A 25,000-nucleotide genomic window follows, 5' to 3' on the forward strand; every position below is an offset into this window, starting at 1 on the left:
GTTGGGCCTGCACTTGTCGGAGCATTGCAAAGACGAGCACTCTGGTTCGCAGGAGCCTGAGAAGAACATCTCGTACGAAACCCGTTCCCCCAAAATGCTCGAATCACAAATGCTCGCAGCAGGGTCGTAATGCAAAGATGTACACCATGCACACGATCGAGTAAGGACACTCAGAGACATCCATTTCCCAGGCATATGCCCCCTACACGCTTTTTGGTGCAGGGCATGGAGAGTTTCCGCATCCAAACAAAAATTATCGGTAATACTCTACGCTTCTACTGGCCCGGACCACAAAGGCTGTCACAACAGTGCCATTCACTTCTGTAGGATGAGACAGTGAAGAGGCGAGCACGCACCAAGAATGCACTAGCGAATAAATTATGCGGCAACCAAACCTTTCGCCGGCCCCCCTCTCAATCCCAAGGCTCTACCGATCGGCAAAAAACTTAGGGTGGAGAGTGGACCCTTGATGAAATTAGGGACGTCGAGCAATGCACCCATGCAACCATCTCTTTCCTTCTTGCCGTCCAGGTAGGATAAAAATGCAATGATAGAACGTGCCAATGAGACGGAGCCCTTGGCTACAAGATACAACTCCATACACACTCAGCAACAAGCGCATCTTAGAATCGAACACCAAATGTGCAGTGTGTTGCAAGCCGTGCAGACACCTACATATAGGGTATATCCATCAAAACAAAGCAACAAGTACTTCCCACCAGCTCCGCCATTTTGATTACCGAATGGGATAATACTCACCACCACAGATTAATGACCATCATTACCGTCTCGGAATAGATACAAGCACATCGAGTTTCATCCGATCAGCTGGATGAATTTCACCTTGAAGGGGCCCAATCCAAAAGTTCCGGAGGTCATCTCCTGGAACTCTCAAGAACAAGGCCCATCTTACATGCAAACTCTGCTACTGCGCAAACATAGGTTGCAATTAAAGAGAAATTGCAAGGCCGTCACAATGGCCCGAGGCCAATGCTCTGACTAAGGAAATTTTCTCTTGCAATCACCATGTCGCCGTTCACAGAGAGATCTCCCCATTCACTTGTGACGCGAGCTCGCCCTTGAAAGGCCACTTTCCAAGGCATCCCCCGATGACACATTGGAATGACAACCGCTGTCGAACCATTTCCCAATGTTGTGCCGATCGAGTTGGCACAGATCCGCTAGATGAGGGCTCCCGTTTTAGATCGAGTTTTAAAATCACCAAGAAGATGCGATGAGGGCTGGCAACCGCTGCCAAACCTTTTTCCGAAATTGTGCCAGCTGAGTGACTAGAAAACATCCTTTACGCGATAGGCACGCAAAAAATTTTGCTAGAGCGCCAAGCACCCACCTCATGGCTAGAGACAAGGGCTCGCCATTAGATCAACTTCGAAATCGTTGAACAGACGCGCTGTAGAATGGCAACCGCTGCCAAGTCTCTTCCGTAGTTGCGTCGGTCGAGTGATCGAAGAAGGTGATCTAAGAGAGGGTCCAAGCATAGGCATTCGTTGGGGGATTCGCGCCGATGGCATAAATTTATGCAATACCCGAGCAAGCAACACCGGACGGAGGTGCTAGACGAGGGCTCCCATTTTAGATCGAGTTTTAAAATCACCGAGTAGACGCGGTGAGGGCTGGCAACTGCTGCCAAACCTTTTTCCGAAATTGTGCCATCTGAGTGACAAGAAAACATGATCTAAAGGAGAGTCCAGGAATAGCACCCTTGAGGGTGGGCTTCACGCCCCTCTAATTGATTCAACGTCGGCGTCCACCGTTTCAAAATCTGACATATCCATCCGCCTTGACAGCGGCATTGAATCAATGAGGGGGGCACGGGAGAGGCTCGCGAACACCACCTCTCCCCTTGTAGCCGCGATAGGCACGCAAAAAATTTTGCTAGAGCGCCAAGCACCCACCTCATGGCTAGAGACAAGGGCTCGCCATTAGATCAACTTTGAAATCGCTGAACAGACGCGCTGTAGAATGGCAACCGCTGCCAAGTCTCTTCCGTAGTTGCGTCGGTCGAGTGATCGAAGAAGGTGATCTAAGAGAGGGTCCAAGCGCAGGCATTCGTTGGGGGATTCGGCGCCGATGGCATAAATTTATGCAATACCCGAGCAAGCAACACCGGACGGAGGTGCTAGACGAGGGCTCCCGTTTTAGATCGATTTTTAAAATCACCGAGTAGACGCGGTGAGGGCTGGCAACCGCTGCCAAACCTTTTTCTGAAATTGCGCCATCTGAGTGACAAGAATACATGATCTAAAGGAGAGTCCAGGAATAGCACCCTCGAGGGTGGGCTTCATGCCCCTCTAATTGATTCAACGTCGGCGTCCACTGTTTCAAAATCCGACATTTCCATCCGCCCTGACAGCGGCGTTGAATCAATGAGGGGGGCACGGGAGAGGCTCACGGCAACCACCTCTCCCCTTGTAGCCGCGATAGGCACGCAAAAAAATTTTGCTAGAGCGCCAAGCACCCACCTCATGGCTAGAGACAAGGGCTCGCCATTAGATCAACTTCGAAATCGCTGAATAGATGCGCTTTAGAATGGCAACCGCTGCCAAGTAGACGCTGTGAGGGCTGGCAACTGCTCCCAAACCTTTTTCTGAAATTGCGCCAGTTGAGTTGACAAGAAAACATGATCTAAAGGAGAGTCCAGGAATAGCACCCTCGAGGGTGGGCTTCATGCCCCTCTAATTGATTCAACGTCACCGTCCACCATTTCAAAATCTGACATATCCATCCGCCCTGACAGCGGCATTGAATCAATGAGGGGGGCACGGGAGAGGCTCACGGCAACCACCTCTCCCCTTGTAGCCACGATAGGCACGCAAAAAATTTTGCTAGAGTGCCAAGCACCCACCTCATGGCTAGAGACAAGGGCTCGCCATTAGATCAACTTTGAAATCGCTGAACAGACGCACTGTAGAATGGCAACCGCTGCCAAGTCTCTTCTGTAGTTGCGTCGGTCGAGTGATCGAAGAAGGTGATCTAAGAGAGGGTCCAAGCGTAGGCATTCGTTGGGGGATTCGCGCCGATGGCATAAATTTATGCAATACCTGAGCAACACCGGATGGAGATGCTAGACGAGGGCTCCCATTTTAGATCGAGTTTTAAAATCACCGAGTAGACGCGGTGAGGGCTGGCAACCGCTGCCAAACCTTTTTCCGAAATTCCGCCGTCTGAGTGACAAGAAAACATGATCTAAAGGAGAGTCCAGGAATAGCACCCTCGAGGGTGGGCTTCATGCCCCTCTAATTGATTCAATGTCGCCGTCCACCGTTTCAAAATCTGACATATCCATCCGCCCTGACAGCGGCGTTGAATCAATGAGGGGGGCACGGGAGAGGCTCGCGGCAACCACCTCTCCCCTTGTAGCCGCGATAGGCATGCAAAAAATTTTGCTAGAGCGCCAAGCGCCCACCTCATGGCTAGAGACAAGGGCTCGCCATTACATCAACTTCAAAATCGCTGAACAGACGCGCTGTAGAATGGCAACCGCTGCCAAGTCTCTTCCGCAGTTGCGTCGGTCGAGTGATCGAAGAAGGTGATCTAAGAGAGGGTCCAAGCATAGGCATTCGTTGGGGGATTCGCGCCGATGGCATAAATTTATGCAATACCCGAGCAACACCGGACGGAGGTGCTAGACGAGGGCTCCCGTTTTAGATCGAGTTTTAAAATCACCGAGTAGACGCGGTGAGGGCTGGCAACCGCTGCCAAACCTTTTTCGGAAATTGCGCCATCTGAGTGACAAGAAAACATGATCTAAAGGAGAGTCCAGGAATAGCACCCTCGAGGGTGGGCTTCATGCCCCTCTAATTGATTCAACGTCGGCGTCCACCGTTTCAAAATCCGACATATCCATCCACCCTGACAGCGGCGTTGAATCAATGAGGGGGGCACGGGAGAGGCTCGCGGACACCACCTCTCCCCTTGTAGCCGCGATAGGCATGCAAAAAATTTTGCTAGAGCGCCAAGCACCCACCTCATGGCTAGAGACAAGGGCTCGCCATTAGATCAACTTCGAAATTGCTGAACAGACACGCTGTAGAATGGCAACCGCTGCCAAGTCTCTTCCGTAGTTACGTCGGTCGAGTGATCGAAGAAGGTGATCTAAGAGAGGGTCCAAGCGTAGGCATTCGTTGGGGGATTTGTGCCGATGGCACAAATTTATGCAATACCCGAGCAAGCAACACTGGACGGAGGTGCTAGACGAGGGCTCCCGTTTTAGATCGAGTTTTAAAATCACCGAGTAGACGCGATGAGGGCTGGCAACCGCTGCCAAACCTTTTTCCGAAATTGCACCATCTGAGTGACAAGAATACATGATCTAAAGGAGAGTCCAGGAATAGCACCCTCGAGGGTGGGCTTCATGCCCCTCTAATTGATTCAACGTCGCCGTCCATCGTTTCAAAATCTGACATATCCATCCACCCTGACAGCGACGTTGAATCAATGAGGGGGGGCACGGGAGAGGCTCGCGGCAACCACCTCTCCTATATAAGCTATTAGTGCGAGGCTCGCTTTGCATTAGAAATTAGCGAACACAACGACATCCGCCTTAAAAATCCAAATCCTTTAAAATTCCTACCAAACAGCCATTCACGACCCAATTTTTTATTAGGTCGGCAGAGGAGCAAAAGATTGTCATCGGTTAGGAGACGTGAGTTCATGGAGCCAAGGGACTGAAATGGTCATCGAGCTCATCTGATCAACTGGATGAATTTCACCTTGAAGGGGCCCAATCCAAAAGTTTCGGAGGTCATCTCCTGGAACTCTCGAGAACAAGGCCCATCTTACATGCAAACTCTGCTACTGCGCAAACATAGGTTGCAATTAAGGAGAAATTGCGAGGCCGTCGCAATGGCCCGAGGCCAATGGCTCCGACTAAGTCAATTTTCTCTTGCAATCACCATGCCGCCATTCACAAAGAGATCTCCCCATTCACTTGTGACGCGACGCACAATCCAAGGTCTAGACGCGAGCTCGCCCTTGAAAGAAAGACCACTTTCCAAGACATCCCCCGATGACACATTGGAACGTCAACCGCTGTCGAACCACTCCCAATGTTGTGCTGATCGAGTTGGCACAGAGGCGACCTTAGGGAGCTCCCGCGTAGCAATCGGGATGTGCTTTCGTGCCCATCTCTCACAAAAACCAATGTTAGCTGTGGACAAATTTGGAATCCAAGGGCTCGCATCCATCGATATCGTCGGCACTGAGTCTATATATTCAAAGGCCACGGAGAGGTTCCGATAAGAGAAACTCCCCTGCTCGCTTGCACAAACATCCCAAATTCTAGACACAAGCTCCCGCCCTTAGCATCGCTCTCCAGATCACCGCAATGACACATTGGAACGACAACCGCTGTCGAACAACTCCCAAAATTGTGGCAATGGAGTGAGAAAGAAGAGCAACTTTGGGGAGCCACGCATAGCAAACGGGCTGTGCTGCTGTGCTTCATTCTGCTCTTATATAGATCCAAAATCATTGATTTCGTTTGGAATCCGAGGCTGCATTCGTCCTTGCTCAAATAAGCAATGGCTCTTCTAATCGAATGGCCACGGGGAGCTTCCGATAACAAAGGCTCCCTTGTCACTCGTGATGCGCAGGCCAACTGCTAGACGATGGGTCGCCCTTCAAATCGCTGCCCAGGCAACCACCACAACGGCACCATTGGAACGACAACCGCTGCCGAACCGTTCTGAAAATTTTGTGCCAAAGAAGTTGTTGTGTAGAGAATGACTCTGGGGAGAGAGCCCTTGCATAGCAAAATCAGGATGGCTTCACGGCCCTCCCAATAGAAACGATGCTGGTGCCAATATTCCAAAAATCCAAATAACGTGTCTTTCGCAAACACCAGCACTGATTTCTATTGGGGAGGGTCGCCGAGAACTTTTGTTGTCAAAGCTCCCATTGTAAGCCGCGATAGGCACACAAAAAATTGCTAGAGCCCCAAGCACCCACCTCATGGCTAGACAAGGGCTCGCCATTAGTAGATCTAAAGGAGAGTCCAGGAATAGCACCCTCGAGGGTGGGCTTCATGCCCCTCTAATTGATTCAACGTCGGCATCCACCGTTTCAAAATCCAACATATCCATCCGCCCTGACAGCGGCGTTGAATCAATGAGGGGGGCACGGGAGAGGCTCGCGGCAACCACCTCTCCCATTGTAGCCGCGATAGGCACGCAAAAAATTTTGCTAGAGCACCAAGCACCCACCTCATGGCTAGAGACAAGGGCTCGCCATTAGATCAACTTCAAAATTTCTGAACAGACGCGCTGTAGAATGGCAACCGCTGCCAAGTCTCTTCCGTAGTTGTGTCGATCGAGTGATCGAAGAAGGTGATCTAAGAGAGGGTCCAAGCGTAGGCATTCGTTGGGGGATTCGCACCGTTGGCATAATTTTATGCAATACCCGAGAAACACCGGACGGAGGTGCTAGGCGAGGGCTCCCGTTTTAGATCGAGTTTTAAAATCACCAAGTAGACGCGGTGAGGGATGGCAACCGCTGCCAAACCTTTTTTTCCGAAATTGCGCCAGCTGAGTGAGAAGAAAACATGATCTAAAGGAGAGTCGAGGAATAGCACATCCAGGGTGGGCTTCATGCCCCTCTAATTGATTCAACGTCGGCGTCCACCATTTCAAAATCCGACATATCCATCCGCCTTGACACCGGCGTTGAATCAATGAGAGGGGCACGGGAGAGGCTCGCGGCAACCACCTCTCCTATATAAGCTATTAGTGCGAGGCTCGCTCTGCATTAGAAATTAGCGAACACACCGACATCCGCCTTAAAAATCCAAATCCTTTAAAATTCCTACCAAACAGCCATTCACGACCCAATTTTTTATGAGGTCGGCAGAGGAGCAAAAGATTGTCATCGGTTAGGAGATGTGAGTTCATGGAGCCGAGGGACTGAAATGGTCATCGAGCTCATCCGATCAACTGGATGAATTTCACCTTGAAGGGGCCCAATCCAAAAGTTCCGGAGGTCATCTCCTGGAACTCTTGAGAACAAGGCCCATCTTACATGCAAACTCTGCTACTGCGCAAACATAGGTTACAATTAAAGAGAAATTGCGAGGCCGTCACAATGGCCCGAGGCCAATGGCTCCGACTAAATCAATTTTCTCTTGCAATCACCATGCCGCCGTTCATAGAGAGATCTCCCCATTCACTTGTGACGCGACGCACAATCCAAGTGCTAGACGCGAGCTCGCCCTTGAAAGAAAGACCACTTTCCAAGACATCCCCCATTCACTTGTGACGCGACGCACAACCCAAGTGCTAGACGCGAGCTTGCCCTTGAAAGAAACACCACTTTCCAAGACATCCCCCGATGACACTTTGGAATGACAACCGCTGTCGAACCATTCCCAATGTTGTGCCGATCGAGTTGGCACAGAGGCGACCTTAGGGAGCTCCTGCGTAGCAATCGGGATGTGCTTTCATACCCATCTCTCACAAAAACCAATCTTAGCTGTGAACAAATTTCGCCGCAATGAGACCATTGGAACGACGACTGCTGTCGAACAACTCCCGCATTTGTGCCCCGATGGAGTGAGAAAGAATAGCAACTTTGGGGAGCCGCGCATCGCAAACGGGCTGCTGCTTCATTCCGCTCTTATATATAGATCCGATGTCGTTGATTTCGTTTGGAATCCGAGGCTGCATTCGTCCTTTCTCACACAAGCAATGGCTCTTCTCATCGAATGGCCACGGGGAGCTTCCGATCACAAAGGCTCCCTTGTCACTCATGACGTGCAGCCCAACTGCTTTCCGAAATTACGCCAGCTGAGTGACTAGAAAACATGATCTAAAGGAGAGTCGAGGAATAGCACCTCAAGGGTGGGCTTCATGCCCCTCCAATTGATTCAACGTCGGCGTCCACTGTTTCAAAATCTGACATTTCCATCCGCCTTGACACCGCCGTTGAATCAATGAGAGGGGCACGGGAGAGGTTCACGGCAACAACCTCTCCTATATAAGCTATTAGTGCGAGGCTCGCTCTGCATTAGAAATTAGCGAACACGCTGACATCCGCCATAAAAATCCAAATCGTTGAAAATTCTGACCAAACAGCCATCCACGACCCAATTTATTATGAGGTCGTCTAAGGAGCAAAAGATTGTCATCGGTTAGGAGATTTGAATTCATGGAGCCAAGGGACTGAAATGGTCATCGAGCTCATCCGATCAACTGGATGAATTTCACCTTGAAGGGGCCCAATCCAAAAGTTTCGGAGGTCATCTCCTGGAACTCTCAAGAACAAGGACCGTCTTACTTGCAAACTCTGCTACTGCGCAAACATAGGTTGCAATTAAAGAGAAATTGCCAAGCCAATGTTGTTGTGCCGATCGAGTTGGCACAGAGGCAATCTTAGGGAGCTCCCGCGAATCGATCGGGAAGTGCTTTCGTACCCATCTCTCACAAAAACCAATGTTAGCTGGCTGAACAATTTTAGAATCCAAGGCTCGTATCCATCGATATCGTCGGCACTGGGTCTATATTCAAAGGCCACGGAGAGGTTTCGATAAGAGAAGCTCCCCTGCTCTCTTGCACAAACATCCCCAAATGCTAGGTGCAAGCTCCGGCCCTTAGCATCGCTCTCCAGATCACCGCAATGACACATTGGAACGACAACCGCTGTCGAACAACTCTCAAATTTGTGCCGATGGAGTGAGAAAGAAGAGCCAGATCGGGTCGACAAAAACGGCTAAGCCAGATCGGGTCGGCCACCATTTTTCGCCGAGAGCTTTCGATATTAAAGCTCCCATGTAGCCGCGATAAGTACACCATGACAAATTGCTAGAGCACCGAGCACCCATAACAAATTGCCATTATACCAAGCAACGCCGGAGTGCTAGACAAAGGCTCACGTTTAGATCAAGTTTTAAAACCACCAAAAACACACGCCATGGATCGGCAACCACTGCCTCACCTTTTCCAAAATTGAGTCATCGGAAAACATGATCTAAAGTAGAGCCGAGGAAAAGCACTGAGATCGCTTCATGCCCCTTTTATTCATTCAACATCAGCATACACCGTTTGAAAAGCCAACAATCCGATCCGCCTAGACACCAATGTTGAATCAATGAAAGGGGCATGGGAGAGGCTCGCGGCAACAACCTCTCCTATATAAGCTATTAGTGCGAGGCTCGCTCTGCATTAGAAATCTGCGATAGCGCGGACAACTCCCTTAAAAATCCAATTCAATGAAAAATGTGACCAAACAGCCATCCACGACACCGTTTTTGGAGCTCGCCCAGATCGGCTCGGCCAGAATGGCTCGCCCAGATCGGCTTGGCCAGCATGGTGACTTGCTGACTCGGTGAGAGTACTTCAAACTGTCAAGAACAAAGGCCAATATAACATGCAAACTCTGCTACTGCACAAACATAGCTTGCAATTATAGAGAAATTGCAAGGCCGTCACAATGGCTCGAGGCCAATGCTCCGACTACTAAGTCGATTTTCTCTTGCAATCGCCATGCCGCCGTTCACAGAGAGATCTCCCCATTCACTTGTGACGACGCACAATCCAAGTGCTAGACGCGAGCTCGCCCTTGAAAGGCCGCGTTCCAAGACATCCCGATGACACATTGGAACGACAACCACTGTCGAACCATTCCCAATGTTGTGCCGATAGAGTTGGCACAGAGGCGATCTTAGGGAACTCCCGCGTATCGATCGGGAAGTGCTTTCGTACCCATCTCTCACAAAAACCAATGTTAGCTGAACAATTTTATAATCCAAGGCTCGTATCCATCGATATTGTCGGCACTGGGTCTATATTCAAAGGCCACGGAGAGGTTCCGATAAGAGAAGCTCCCCTGCTCGCTTGCACAAACATCCCCAAATGCTAGATGCAAGCTCCCGCACTTAGCATCGCTCTCCAGATCATCGCAATGACACATTGGAATGACAACTGCTGTCGAACAACTCCCGAATTTGTGCCGATGGAGTGAGAAACGAGAGCCAGATCGGGTCAACGAAAATGGCTAAGCCAGATCGGGTCCGCCAGCATGGGTCGGCCACCATTTTTCGCTGAGAGCTTTCAATATTAAAGCTCCCATGTAGCCGCGATAAGTACACCATGACAAATTGCTAGAGCGCCGAGCACCCATAGCAAATTGCCATTATACCAAGCAACGCCGGAGTGCTAGACAAAGGCTCACGTTTAGATCAAGTTTTAAAACCACCAAAAACACACGCCATGGATCGGCAACCGCTGCCTCACCTTTTCCAAAATTGAGTCATCGGAAAACATGATCTAAAGGAGAGCCGAGGAAAAGCACTGAGATCGCTTCATGCCCCTTTCATTCATTCAACATCAGCATACACCGTTTGAAAAGCCAACAATCCGATCCGCCTAGACACCAATGTTGAATCAATGAAAGGGGCATGGGAGAGGCTCGCGGCAACAACCTCTCCTATATAAGCTATTAGTGCGAGGCTCGCTCTGCATTAGAAATCTGTGACAGCGCGGACAACTCCCTTAAAAATCCAATTCAATGAAAAATGTGACCAAACAGCCATCCACGACACCGTTTTTGGAGCTCGCCCAGATCGGCTCGGCCAGAATGGCTCGCCCAGATCGGCTCGGCCAGCATGGCTTGCCCAGCCTTGGTGAGAGTACTTCGAACTGTCAAGAACAAAGGCCAATCTAACGTGCAAACTCTGCTACTGCGCAAACATAGGTTGCAATTATAGAGAAATTGCAAGGCCGTCACAATGGCCCGAGGCCAATGCTCCGAATACTAAGTCAATTTTCGCTTGCAATCGCCATGCCGCCGTTCACAGAGAGATCTCCCCAATCACTTGTGACGACGCACAATCCAAGTGCTAGACGCGAGCTCGCCCTTGAAAGGCTGCGTTCCAAGACATCCCTATGACACATTGGAACGACAACCGCTGTCGAACCATTCCCAATGTTGTGCCGATCGAGTTGGCACAGAGGCGACCAAACAGCCATCCACGACACCGTTTTTGGAGCTCGGCCAGATCGGCTCGGCCAGAACAGCTCGCCCAGATCGGCTCGGCCAGCATGGCTCGACCAGAACGGCTCGGCCAGCATGGCTCGGCCAGAACGGCTTGCCCAGATCGGCTCGGCCAGCATGGCTTAGCCAGAACGGCTCGCCCAGATTGGCTCGCCCAGATTGGCTCGGCCAGAACGGCTCGGCCAGAATGGCTCGCCCAGATCGGCTTGGCCAGCATGGCTCGGCCAAAACGGCTCGCCCAGATCGGCTCAGCCTGAATGGCTCGCCCAGATCGGCTCGGCCAGCATGGCTCGCCCAGCCTTGGTGAGAGTACTTGGAACCGTCAAGAACAAAGCCCAATCATACATGCAAACTCTGCTACTGTGCAAACATAGGTTGCAATTATAGAGAAATTACAAGGCCGTCACAATGGCCCGATGCCAATGCTCCGACTACTAAGTCAATTTTCTCTTGCAATCGCCATGCCGCCGTTCACAAAGAGATCTCCCCATTCACTTGTGACGAAGCACAATCCAAGTGCTAGACGCGAGCTCGCCCTTGGAAGGCCGCGTTCCAAGACATCCCGATGACACATTGGAATGACAACCGCTATCGAACCATTCCCAATGTTGTGCCGATCGAGTTGGCACAGAGGCGACCAAAAAGCCATCCACAACACCGTTTTTGGAGCTCGGCCAGATCGGCTCGGCTAGAACGGCTCGCCCAGATCGGCTCGGCCAGCATGGCTCAGCCAGAACGGCTCGCCCAGATCGGCTCGGCCAGCATGGCTTGGCCATAACGGCTCGCCCAGATCGGCTCGGCCAGAACGGGTCGCCCAGATCGGCTCGGCCAGAATGGCTCGCCCAGATCGGCTCGGCCAGCATGGCTTGCCCAGAACGGCTCGGCAGGATCGGGTCGGCCAGAATGGCTCGCCCAGATCGGCTCGGCCAGCATGGCTCGGCCAGAACGGCTCGGCCAGATCAGGACGATGACTTGATGAACGGACTTAGAGATTCGACTTGGTGGGCCAACCTGGCAGGATGACTTTATGAACGCACTTGAAGGGTCGACTTGGTGGGGTGACTCTATGAACGGACCTAAAGAGTTGACTTGGTGAGAGTACTTGGCGGGGTGACTCGATGAAAGGACTTAAAGAGTCAACTTGGTGAGAGTACTTGGTGGGGCGACTTGATGAACGCACTTGAAGAATCGACTTGGTTAGAGTACTTGGTGGGGCGACTTGATGAACGGACTCAAAGAGTCGACTTGGTGAGAGTACCTGGTGGCTCGACTTGATGAGCAGACTTAAAGAGTCAACTTGGTGAGAGTACTTGGCGGGGTGAACTGATGAACGAACATAAAGAGTCGGCTTGGTGGGAGTACTTGGTGGGCCGACCTGGTGGGGTGACTTTATGGACGGACTTAAAGAGTCGACTTGGTTAGATTACTTGTTCTGGTGACTTGATGAACGGACTTCGAGAGTCGACTTGGTGGGGTGACTTGATGAAAGGACTTAAAGGGTCAACTTGGTGAGAGTACTTGGTGGGGCGACTTGATGAACGGACTTAAAGGGTCGACTTGGCGGGGTGACTTGATGAACGGACCTAAAGAGTTGACTTGGTGAGAGTACTTGGCGGGGTGAACTGATGAACGGACTTAAAGAGTCGACTTGGTGGGAGTACTTGGTGGGCCGACTTGATGAACGGACTTATAGAGTCGACTTGGTGAGAGTAGTTGTTCTGGTGACTTGATGAACGGACTTAAAGAGTCAGCTTGGCGGGGTGACTTGATGAAAGGACTTAAAGAGTCGACTTGGTGGGGTGACTCGATGAATGAACTTAGAGGGTCAACTTTGCGGGGTGACTTGATGAACGGACCTAAAGAGTTGACTTGGTGAGAGTACTCGATGGGGTGACCCGATGAACAGACTTAGAGAGTCGACTTGGTGAGAGTCCTTGGTGGGCCGACCTGGTTGCGTGACTTCGTGAACTGACTTAAAGAGTCGACTTGGTGGGAGTACTTGGTGGGGTGACTTGATGAACGGACTTCAGGGGTCGACTTGGCGAGGTGACTTGATGAATGGTCCTAAAGAGTTGACTTGGTGAGAGTACTTGGTGTGGTGACTTGATGAAAAGACTTAAAGAGTCGAATTGGTGAGAGTACTTGGTGGGGTGACTTGATGAACGCACTTGAAGGGTCGACTTGGTGGGGTGACTTTATGAACGGACCTAAAGAGTTGACGTGGTGAGAGTGCTTGGTGGGGTGACTTGATGAACATAGTTAAAGAGTCGACTTGGTGAGAGTAGTTGGTCGGGTGACTTGATGAACGCACTTGAAGAATCGACTTGGTTAGAGTACTTGGTGGGGTGACTTGATGAACGGACTTAAAGATTTGACTTGGTGGGCCGACCTGGCAGGGTGACATGATGAACGGACTTAGAGAGTCGACTTGGTGAGAGTACTTGGTGGGCCGACCTGGCCGGGCGACTTGATGAACAAACTTAAAGAGTCGACTTGGTGAGAGTACCCGATGGGCTGACCTGGTCACGTGACTTGATGAACAGACTTAAAGAGTCGACTTGGTGGGCCGACTTGGCCGGGTGACTTGATGAACGAACTTAAAGGGTCGACTTGGTGGGTCGAACTAGCGGGGTGACTTGGTGAGAGTACTTGGTGGGCTGACCTGGCAGGGTGACTTGATGAACGAACTTAGAGAGTCGACTTTGTGAGAGTACTTGGTGGGTCGAACTGGCGGGGTGACTTGATGAACAAACTTAAAGAGTCGACCTGGTGAGAGAACTTGGTGGGCCGAGCTGGCGGGGTGAATTGATGAACGAACCTAAAGAGTCGACTTTGTGAGAGTACTTGGTGGGCCGACCTGGCGGGGTGAGTTGATGACCGAACTTAAAGGGTCGACTTGGTGAGAGTACTTGGTGGGCCGACCTGGCGGGGCGACTTGATGAACGAACTTAAAGAGTCGACTTGGTGAGAGTACTCGGTGGGGTGACCTGATGAACAAACCTATAGAGTCGACCTGGTGAGAGTACTTGGTGGGCTGACCTGGCGGGGTGACTTGGTGAGCAAACTTAAAGAGTCGACTTGGTGAGAGTAGTTGGTGGGCTGACCTGGCGGGGTGACTTGATGAACGAACTTAAAGAGTCGACCTGGTGGGCCGACTTGGCAGAGTGACTTCATGAACGAACTTAAAGAGTCCACTTGGTGGGCCGACCTGGCGGGGTGAATTGATGAACAAACTTAAAGAGTCGACTTGGAGAGAGTAATTTGTGGGCTGACCTGGCGGGGTGACTTGATGAATGAACTTAAAGAGTCGACTTGGTGGGGTGACTTGATGAATGCACTTGAAGGGTCGACTTGGTGGGGTGACTCTATGAACGGACCTAAAGAGTTGACTTGGTGAGAGTACTTGGTGGGGTGACTCGATGAAAGGACTTAAAGAGTCGACTTGGTGAGAGTACTTGGTGGCTCGACTTTATGAGAAGACTTAAAGAGTCCACTTGGTGAGAGTGGGCCTAACGGGGCGATGTGGTGAGTGGGCCTAACAGGGCGAGTTGGTGGGGCGACTTGGCGAGTGTTATTAGAGAGCCGACGTGGTGAGGCGACTCGGCGAGTTGGTTCATTGAGATGACATGGTGAGCTGACTTGGCGAGTCGACCCGGCGAGCGAACTTAAAGAGTCAACTTGGTGAGGCGACCCGGCGAGCGGGCTCAAAGAGTCACCATGGTGAGGTGACTCATTGAGTGAACATGGTGAGGCGACTCATGGTGAGGAGCTATCCTTGAGGTGACTTGGTGGGCCTACTTGATTAGTCGACTTGGTGAGCCAACCTGACGAGCTGACACGGTGAGCGGGCTTAAAGAGGCGACGACTTGGTGAGAGTACTTGGCGGGGTGACTTGATGAAAGGACTTAAACAGTCGACTTGGTTGGGTGACTCGATGAACGAACTTAGAGGGTCGACTTTGTGGGGTGACTTGATGAACAGACCTAAAGAGTTGACTTGGTGAGAGTACTTGGTTGGGTGACTCGATGAAAGGACTTAAAGAGTCGACTTGGTGAGAGTACTTGGTGGCTCAACTTTATGAGCAGACTTAAAGAGTCCACTTGGTGAGAGTGGGCCTAACGGGGCGATGTGGTGAGTGGGCCTAACGGGGCGAGTTGGTTGGGCGACTTGGCGAGTGGTATTGGAGAGCCGACGTGGTGAGGCGACTCGGCGAGTTGGTTCGTTGAGATGACATGGTGAGCTGACTTAGCGAGTCGACCCGGCGAGCGAACTTAAAGAGTCGACTTGGCAACGTACTCGAGTCGACTTGGTGAGGCGACCCGGCGAGCGGGCTCAAAGAGTCACCATGGTGAGGCGACTCATTGAGTCAACATGGTGAGGCAACTCATGGTGAGGAGCTATCCTTGAGGCGACTTGGTGGGCCTACTTGATTAGTCGACTTGGTGAGCCGACCTGACGAGCTGACACGATCAGCAGGCTTAAAGAGGCAACGACTTGGTGGGGTAACTCAGCAAGCCAACTTATCGAGGCGAGATGGTGAGTCGACTTGGTGAGCTGACTTGGTGAGCGCACTTAAAGAGTCAACTTCGTGAGGTGACTCGGCGAGTTAGCCCGCTGATGCGACTTGGGCGGGCCGACCTGGCGAATGAACTTAAAGACGCGACTTGGGCAGGCTGACCTGGCGAGCGAACTTAAAGAGTTGACTTGGCAACGTACTTGAACAACCGACTTGGTGAGCGGACATGGTGAGTGGGATTAGAGAAGCAACTCGGCGGGGCGACTTGATGAACGGACTTAAAGGGTTGACTTGGCGGGGTGACTTGATGAACGGACCTAAAGAGTTGACTTGGTGAGAGTACTTGGCGGGGTGAACTGATGAACGAACTTAAAGAGTCGACTTGGTGGGAGTACTTGGTGGGCCGACTTGATGAACGGACTTATAGAGTCGACTTGGTGAGAGTAGTTGTTCTGGTGACTTGATGAACGGACTTAAAGAGTCGGCTTGGCGGGGTGACTTGATGAAAGGACTTAAACAGTCGACTTGGTCGGGTGACTCGATGAACGAACTTAGAGGGTCGACTTTGCGGGGTGACTTGATGAACGGACCTAAAGAGTTGACTTGGTGAGAGTACTCGGTGGGGTGACCTGATGAACAGACTTAGAGAGTCGCCTTGGTGAGAGTCCTTGGTGGGCCGACCTGGTTGGGTGACTTCGTGAACTGACTTAAAGAGTCGACTTGGTGGGGTGACTTGATGAACGGACTTCAAGGGTCGACTTGGCGAGTTGACTTGATGAACGGTCCTAAAGAGTTGACTTGGTGAGAGTACTTGGTGTGGTGACTTGATGAAAAGACTTAAAGAGTTGAATTGGTGAGAGTACTTGGTGGGGTGACATGATGAACGCACTTGAAGGGTCGACTTGGTGGGGTGACTTTATGAACGGACCTAAAGAGTTGACCTGGTGAGAGTGCTTGGTGGGGTGACTTGATGAACATAGTAAAAGAGTCGACTTGGTGAGAGTAGTTGGTCGGGTGACTTGATGAACGCACTTGAAGAATCAACTTGGTTAGAGTACTTTGTGGGGTGACTTGATGAACGGACTTAAAGATTCGACTTGGTGGGCCGACCTGGCGGGGTGACTTGATGAACGGACTTAGAGAGTCAACTTGGTGAGAGTACTTGGTGGGCCGACCTGGCCGGGTGACTTGATGAACAAACTTAAAGAGTCGACTTGGTGAGAGTACTCGGTGGGCTGACCTGGTCACGTGACTTGATGAACGGACTTAAAGAGTCGACTTGGTGGGCCGACTTGGCCGGGTGACTTGATGAACGGACTTAAAGAGTCGACTTGGTGGGCCGACTTGGCCGGGTGACTTGATGAACGAACTTAAAGAGTCGACTTGGTGGGTCGAAGTAGCGGGGTGACTTGGTGAGAGTACTTGCTGGGCTGACCTGGCAGGGTGACTTGATGAACGAACTTAGAGAGTCGACTTTGTTAGAGTACTTGGTGGGTCGAACTGGCGGGGTGACTTGATGAACGAACTTAAAGAGTCGACCTGGTGAGAGAACTTGGTGGGCCGAGCTGGCGGGGTGAATTGATGAACGAACCTAAAGAGTCGACTTTGTGAGAGTACTTGGTGGGCCGACCTGGCGGGGTGAGTTGATGACCGAACTTAAAGGGTCGACTTGGTGAGAGTACTTGACTTGATGAACGAACTTAAAGAGTCGACTTGGTGAGAGTACTCGGTGGGGTGCCCTGATGAACAAACCTAAAGAGTCGACCTGGTGAGAGTACTTGGTGGGCCGACCTGGCAGGGTGACTTGGTGAGCAAACTTAAAGAGTCGACTTGGTGAGAGTAGTTGGTGGGCTGACCTGGTGGGGTGACTTGATGAACGAACTTAAAGAGTCGACCTGGTGGGCCGACTTGGCAGAGTGACTTCATGAACGAACTTAAAGAGTCCACTTGGTGGGCCGACCTGGCGGGGTGACTTGATGAACGAACTTAAAGAGTCGACTTGGTGAGAGTAATTTGTGGGCTGACCTGGCGGGGTGACTTGATGAATGAACTTAAAGAGTCGACTTGGTGGGGTGAATTGATGAACGCACTTGAAGGGTCGACTTGGTGGGGTGACTCTATGAACGGACCTAAAGAGTTGACTTGGTGAGAGTACTTGGTGGGGTGACTCAATGAAAGGACTTAAAGAGTCGACTTGGTGAGAGTACTTGGTGGCTCGACTTTATGAGCAGACTTAAAGAGCCCACTTGGTGAGAGTGGGCCTAACGGGGCGATGTGGTGAGTGGGCCTAACGGGGCGAGTTGGTGGGGCGACTTGGCGAGTGGTATTAGAGAGCCGACGTGGTGAGGCGACTCGGCGAGTTGGTTCGTTGAGATGACATGGTGAGCTAACTTGGCGAGTCGACCCGGCGAGCGAACTTAAAGAGTGGACTTGGCAACGTACTCGAGTCGACTTGGTGAGGCGACCTGGCGAGCGGGCTCAAAGAGTCAACATGGTGAGGCGACTCATGGTGAGGAGCTATCCTTGAGGCGACTTGGTGGGCCTACTTGATTAGTCGACTTGGTGAGGCAACCTGACAAGCTAACACGGTGAGCGGGCTTGAAGAGGTGACGACTTGGTGGGGTAACTCGGCAAGCCAACTTATCGAGGCGAGATGGTGAGTCGACTTGGTGAGCTGACTTGGTGAGCGCACTTAAAGAGTCAACTTTGTGAGGTGACTCGGCGAGTTAGCCCGCTGATGCGACTTGGGCGGGCCGACCTGGCGAACGAACTTAAAGAGGCGACTTGGGCGGGCTGACCTGGCGAGCAAACTTAAAGAGTTGACTTGGCAACGTACTTGAACAACCGACTTGGTGAGCTGACATGGTGAGTGGGCTTAGAGAAGCAACTCGGCGGGGCGACTTGATGAACGGACTTAAAGGGTCGACTTGGCGGGGTGACTTGATGAACGGACCTAAAGAGTTGACTTGGTGAGAGTACTTGGCGGGGTGAACTGATGAACGGACTTAAAGAGTCGACTTGGTGGGAGTACTTGGTGGGCCGACTTGATGAACGGACTTATAGAGTCGACTTGGTGAGAGTAGTTGTTCTGGTGACTTGATGAATGGACTTAAAGAGTCGGCTTGGCGGGGTGACTTGATGAAAGGACTTAAACAGTCGACTTGGTCGGGTGATTCGATGAACGAACTTAGAGGGTCAACTTTGCGGGGTGACTTGATGAACGGACCTAAAGAGTTGACTTGGTGAGAGTACTTGGTTGGGTGACTCAATGAAATGACTTAAAGAGTCGACTTGGTGAGAGTACTTGGTGGCTCGACTTTATGAGCAGACTTAAAGAGTCCACTTGGTGAGAGTGGGCCTAACGGGGCGATGTGGTGAGTGGGCCTAACGGGGCGAGTTGGTGGGGCGACTTGGCGAGTGGTATTAGAGAGTCAACGTGGTGAGGCAGCTCGACGAGTTGGTTCGTTGAGATGACATGGTGAGCTGACTTGGCGAGTTGACCTGGCGAGCGAACTTAAAGAGTCGACTTGGCAACGTACTCGAGTCGACTTGGTGAGGCGACCCGGCGAGCGAGCTCAAAGAGTCAACTTGGTGAGGTGACTCATTGAGTCAACATGGTGAGGAGCTATCCTTGAGGCGACTTGGTGGGCCTACTTGATTAGTTGACTTGGTGAGCCGACCTGACGAGCTGACACGGTGAGCGGGCTTAAAGAGGCGACGACTTGGTGGGGTAACTCGGCAAGCCAACTTATCGAGGCGAGATGGTGAGTCGACTTGGTGAGCTGACTTGGTGAGCGCACTTAAAGAGTCAACTTTGTGAGGTGACTCGGAGAGTTAGCCCACTGATGCGACTTGGGCGGGCCGACCTGGCGAACGAACTTAAAGAGGCGACTTGGGCGGGCTGACCTGGCGAGCGAACTTAAAGAGTTGACTTGGCAACGTACTTGAACAACTGACTTGGTGAGCGGACATGGTGAGTGGGATTATAGAAGCAACTCGGCGGGGCAACTTGATGAACGGACTTAAAGGGTCAACTCGGCGGGGTGACTTGATGAACGGACCTAAAGAGTTGACTTGGTGAGAGTACTTGGCGGGGTGAACTGATGAACAGACTTAAAGAGTCGACTTGGTGGGAGTACTTGGTGGGCCGACTTGATGAACGGACTTATAGAGTCGACTTGGTGAGAGTAGTTGTTCTGGTGACTTGATGAACGGACTTAAAGAGTCGGCTTGGCGGGGTGACTTGATGAAAGGACTTAAACAGTCGACTTGGTCGGGTGACTCGATGAACGAACTTAGAGGGTCGACTTTGCGGGGTGACTTGATGAACGGACCTAAAGTGTTGACTTGGTGAGCGTACTCGGTGGGGTGACCTGATGAACAGACTTAGAGAGTCGACTTGGTGAGAGTCCTTGGTGGGCCGACCTGGTTGGGTGACTTCGTGAACTGACTTAAAGAGTCGACTTGGTGGGGTGACTTGATGAACGGACTTCAAGGGTCGACTTGGCGAGGTGACTTGATGAATGGTCCTAAAGAGTTGACTTGGTGAGAGTACTTGGTGTGGTGACTTGATGAAAAGACTTAAAGAGTCGAATTGGTGAGAGTACTTGGTGGGGTGACTTGATGAACGCACTTGAAGGGTCGACTTGGTGGGGTGACTTTATGAACGGACCTAAAGAGTTGACCTGGTGAGAGTGCTTGGTGGGGTGACTTGATGAACATAGTAAAAGAGTCGACTTGGTGAGAGTAGTTGGTCGGGTGACTTGATGAACGCACTTGAAGAATCGACTTGGTTAGAGTACTTGGTGGGGTGACTTGATGAACGGACTTAAAGATTCGACTTGGTGGGCTGACCTGGCGGGGTGACTTGATGAACGGACTTAGAGAGTCAACTTGGTGAGAGTACTTGGTGGGCCGACCTGGCCGGGTGACTTGATGAACGGACTTAAAGAGTCGACTTGGTGGGCCGACTTGGCCGGGTGACTTGATGAACGAACTTAAAGAGTCGACTTGGTGGGTCGAAGTAGCGGGGTGACTTGGTGAGAGTACTTGCTGGGCTGACCTGGCAGGGTGACTTGATGAACGAACTTAGAGAGTCAACTTTGTTAGAGTACTTGGTGGGTCGAACTGGCGGGGTGACTTGATGAACGAACTTAAAGAGTCGACCCGGTGAGAGAACTTGGTGGGCCGAGCTGGCGGGGTGAATTGATAAATGAACCTAAAGAGTCGACTTTGTGAGAGTACTTGGTGGGCCGACCTGGCGGGGCGACTTGATGAACGAACTTAAAGAGTCAACTTGGTGAGAGTACTCGGTGGGGTGCCCTGATGAACAAACCTAAAGAGTCGACCTGGTGAGAGTACTTGGTGGGCCGACCTGGCGGGGTGACTTGGTGAGCAAACTTAAAGAGTCGACTTGGTGAGAGTAGTTGGTGGGCTGACCTGGCAGGGTGACTTGATGAACGAACTTAAAGAGTCGACCTGGTGGGCCGACTTGGCAGAGTGACTTCATGAACGAACTTAAAGAGTCCACTTGGTGGGCCGACCTGGCGGGGTGACTTGATGAATGAACTTAAAGAGTCGACTTGGTGGGGTGACTTGATGAACGCACTTGAAGGGTCGACTTGGTGGGGTGACTCTATGAACGGACCTAAAGAGTTGACTTGGTGAGAGTACTTGGTGGGGTGACTCGATGAAAGGACTTAAAGAGTCGACTTGGTGAGAGTATTTGGTGGCTCGACTTTATGAGCAGACTTAAAGAGCCCGCTTGGTGAGAGTGGGCCTAACGGGGCGATGTGGTGAGTGGGCCTAACGGGGCGAGTTGGTGGGGCGACTTGGCGAGTGGTATTAGAGAGCCGACGTGGTGAGGCGACTCGGCGAGTTGGTTCGTTGAGATGACATGGTGAGCTGACTTGGCGAGTCGACCCGGCGAGCGAACTTAAAGAGTGGACTTGGCAACGTACTCGAGTCGACTTGGTGAGGCGACCCGGCGAGCGGGCTCAAAGAGTCAACATGGTGAGGCGACTCATGGTGAGGAGCTATCCTTGAGGCGACTTGGTGGGCCTACTTGATTAGTCGACTTGGTGAGCTGACCTGACGAGCTGACACGGTGAGCGGGCTTGAAGAGGCGACGACTTGGTGGGGTAACTCGGCAAGCCAACTTATCGAGGCGAGATGGTGAGTCGACTTGGTGAGCTGACTTGGTGAGCGCACTTAAAGAGTCAACTTCGTGAGGTGACTCGGCGAGTTAGCCCGCTGATGCGACTTGGGCGGGCCGACCTGGCGAACGAACTTAAAGAGGCGACTTGGGCAGGCTGACCTGGCAAGCGAACTTAAAGAGTTGACTTGGCAACGTACTTGAACAATCGACTTGGTGAGCTGACATGGTGAGTGGGCTTAGAGAAGCAACTCGGTGGGGCGACTTGATGAACGGACTTAAAGGGTCGACTTGGCGGGGTGACTTGATGAACGGACCTAAAGAGTTGACTTGGTGAGAGTACTTGGCGGGGTGAACTGATGAACGGACTTAAAGAGTCGACTTGGTGGGAGTACTTGGTGGGCCGACTTGATGAACGGACTTATAGAGTCGACTTGGTGAGAGTAGTTGTTCTGGTGACTTGATGAACGGACTTAAAGAGTCGGCTTAGCGGGGTGACTTGATGAAAGGACTTAAACAGTCGACTTGGTCGGGTGACTCGATGAACGAACTTAGAGGGTCGACTTTGCGGGGTGACTTGATGAATGGACCTAAAGAGTTGACTTGGTGAGAGTACTTGGTTGGGTGACTCGATGAAAGGACTTAAAGAGTCGACTTGGTGAGAGTACTTGGTGGCTCGACTTTATGAGAAGACTTAAAGAGTCCACTTGGTGAGAGTGGGCCTAACGGGGCGATGTGGTGAGTGGGCCTAATGGGGCGAGTTGGTGGGGTGACTTGGCAAGTGGTATTAGAGAGCCGACGTGGTGAGGCGGCTCGGCGAGTTGGTTCGTTGAGATGACATGGTGAGCTGACTTGGCGAGTCAACCTGGCGAGCGAACTTAAAGAGTCGACTTGGCAACATACTCGAGTCGACTTGGTGAGGCGACCCGGCAAGCGGGCTCAAAGAGTCAACATGGTGAGGCGACTCATTGAGTCAACATGGTGAGGAGCTATCCTTGAGGCGACTTGGTGGGCCTACTTGATTAGTCGACTTGGTGAGCCGACCTGACGAGCTGACACGGTGAGCGGGCTTAAAGAGGCGACGACTTGGTGGGGTAACTCGGCAAGCCAACTTATCAAGGCGAGATGGTGAGTCGACTTGGTGAGCTGACTTGGTGAGCGCACTTAAAGAGTCAACTTTGTGAGGTGACTCGGCGAGTTAGCCCGCTGATGCGACTTGGGTGGGCCGACCTGGCGAACGAACTTAAAGAGGCGACTTGGGCGGGCTGACCTGGCGAGCGAACTTAAAGAGTTGACTTGGCAACGTACTTGAACAACCGACTTGGTGAGCTGACATGGTGAGTGGGCTGCGCTGATGCAACTTGGGCGGGCCGACCTGGCGAACGAACTTAAAGAGGCGACTTGGGTGGGCTGACCTGGTGAGCGAACTTAAAGAGTTGACTTGGTGAGCTGACATGGTCAGTGGGCTTAGAGAAGCAACTCGGCGGGGCGACTTGGCGAGCACACCTGCTGGGGCAAGGTGGTAAAACGACTAGGTGATTCGACTTGGTGAGCTGACTTAGGGAGCTGACTTGGTGAGCGAACTTAAGGGGTCGACTTGGTGAGGCAACCTGAATAGTCGACTCGGTGAGGTGGCTTGGGGAGCCGACATGGTGAGCGGTCTTAAAGAAGAGGCGACCTGGTGGGGCAACCTGGTGAGGCGAGATGGTAAGTCATCTTGGTGAGCCGTCTTGACGAGCTGTGAGTGGACTTAAAGAGTCAATTCTTGATTTGGAAAAGACCACATGGTTAGATGACTTGGTGAGCCGACCTAGCTAGAAAAATTGGCAAGCAAACTTATAGAATCGACTTGCTGTCCCCAGCCAGGATCGCACGCCTGGGTCGACCCAACTTGGGTCACCCGACTAGGTCAACCCATCTCCGTCGCCCCAGCCTCGGGCGACCCGACTGGGTCGCCAGAGTGGGTCGACGAGGGGAAAAAAAAAAAAAAAAACAAAAAAAATCATGAGAGGCCCTGTACAGCGAAAAGCGCTAAATTTTGGGCATTACAAAAAAAAAAAAAAAAAAAACAAGTTACCCGCTTTTGGATCACGCACAAGTTTCAGTTCACGTATTGCCGAGCCGACTCAAGGCGTTACGCCTAGCTAGCCGGATTCGAGGTAGGGTAGCCGAAACGATCTGATTTGAGAATTTTCTTTATAAAAAGAGATCATGATAGGCCTCGTAAGGCAAAAAAGAATGAAATTTTGGGAGTTCAAAAAAAAAACGTTACCCGGTTTTGGATCGCGCACAGGGCTCGGGTCACGTAGCATCGAGGTGCCCTGGGTGACATGATTCGAGTGAAAAGTCGACGGTGGCATGAGTCGTGCAAAAACATTGGAGGCCATTAAGGCTCAAGGCGCTTCGAGTCGAGGTTGCCGAGGCGGGTCGGGTTGAAAACTTTGGGCGTTAACCAAAAGGAAAGAGTTAACCGCTTTTGGATCATGTACACGGCTCGGGGCACTTAGGATCAAGTCGAGCACGGTGACATGAGTCGTGCGAAAAATTTGGAGATGACTCGAGTCGGGGCATCCGACTCTATTCGAGTTCAAAACTTTGGGACTTGACAAAAAAAAGAAAAAAGAAAAAGTTACCCGGTTTTGGATCACGTAAGTGACTCGGGCCACTCAGAATCAAGGCGAGTGCGATTACATGAGTCAGGCGAAAAAAAAAATGGAGGCGGTTAAGGCTCGAGGCAATTCGAGTCGGGGTAGCTGAGTCGATTCGAAAACTTTGGCCGTTAGCTAGAAAAAGAGTTAATCACTTTTGGATCACGTACATGACTTGGGGCACATAGAATCAAGTCAAGCACGGTGACATGAGTGGTTCGAAAAAATTGCAGGCGATTAAGGCTCGAGGCTATTTGAGTTGGGGTTGCTGACACGATTCGGGTTGAAATCTTTGGGTGTTAACCAAAGAAGGAAGAAGTTAACCGCTTTTGGATCACGTACATGACTCGGGGCACCAAGTCGAGCACGGTGACATGAGTCCTGCGAAAAAACTGGAGGCGGTTAAGGCTCGAGGCGATACGAGTCGGGGTCGCCGACACAATTTGGGTTGAAAACTTTGGGCGTTAACCGAAAAAAAGAGTTGACCGCCTTTGGATCACGCACATGACTCGGCGCACTTAGAATCATGTCGAGCACGGTGACATGAGTCGTGCGAAAAAATTGGAGGTGGTTAAGGCTCGACGCGATTCGAGTCGGGGTTCGGGTAATTGGGGCGATTCGTGTCGGGGTTGCCGACACGGTTCGAGTTGAAAACTTTGGGCATTAACCCCCCAAAAA

The 25,000-nt window shown here is 51.6% G+C and overlaps 1 long non-coding RNA gene across 1 annotated transcript in view; it reads left to right on the plus strand.

Annotated features, from left to right (window-relative positions):
• The window catches only part of LOC149548618 (uncharacterized), a 33,481-nt gene that overhangs the window by 6,851 nt on the left and 1,630 nt on the right, over positions 1 to 25,000 (plus strand). The gene's annotated exons all lie outside the window — the stretch shown is intronic.

The sequence above is a fragment of the Cupressus sempervirens genome, chromosome 7 (assembly GCF_028749045.1).
Source record: "Cupressus sempervirens isolate cs-2001-9-10 chromosome 7, ASM2874904v1, whole genome shotgun sequence".
Taxonomy (NCBI): domain Eukaryota; kingdom Viridiplantae; phylum Streptophyta; class Pinopsida; order Cupressales; family Cupressaceae; genus Cupressus; species Cupressus sempervirens.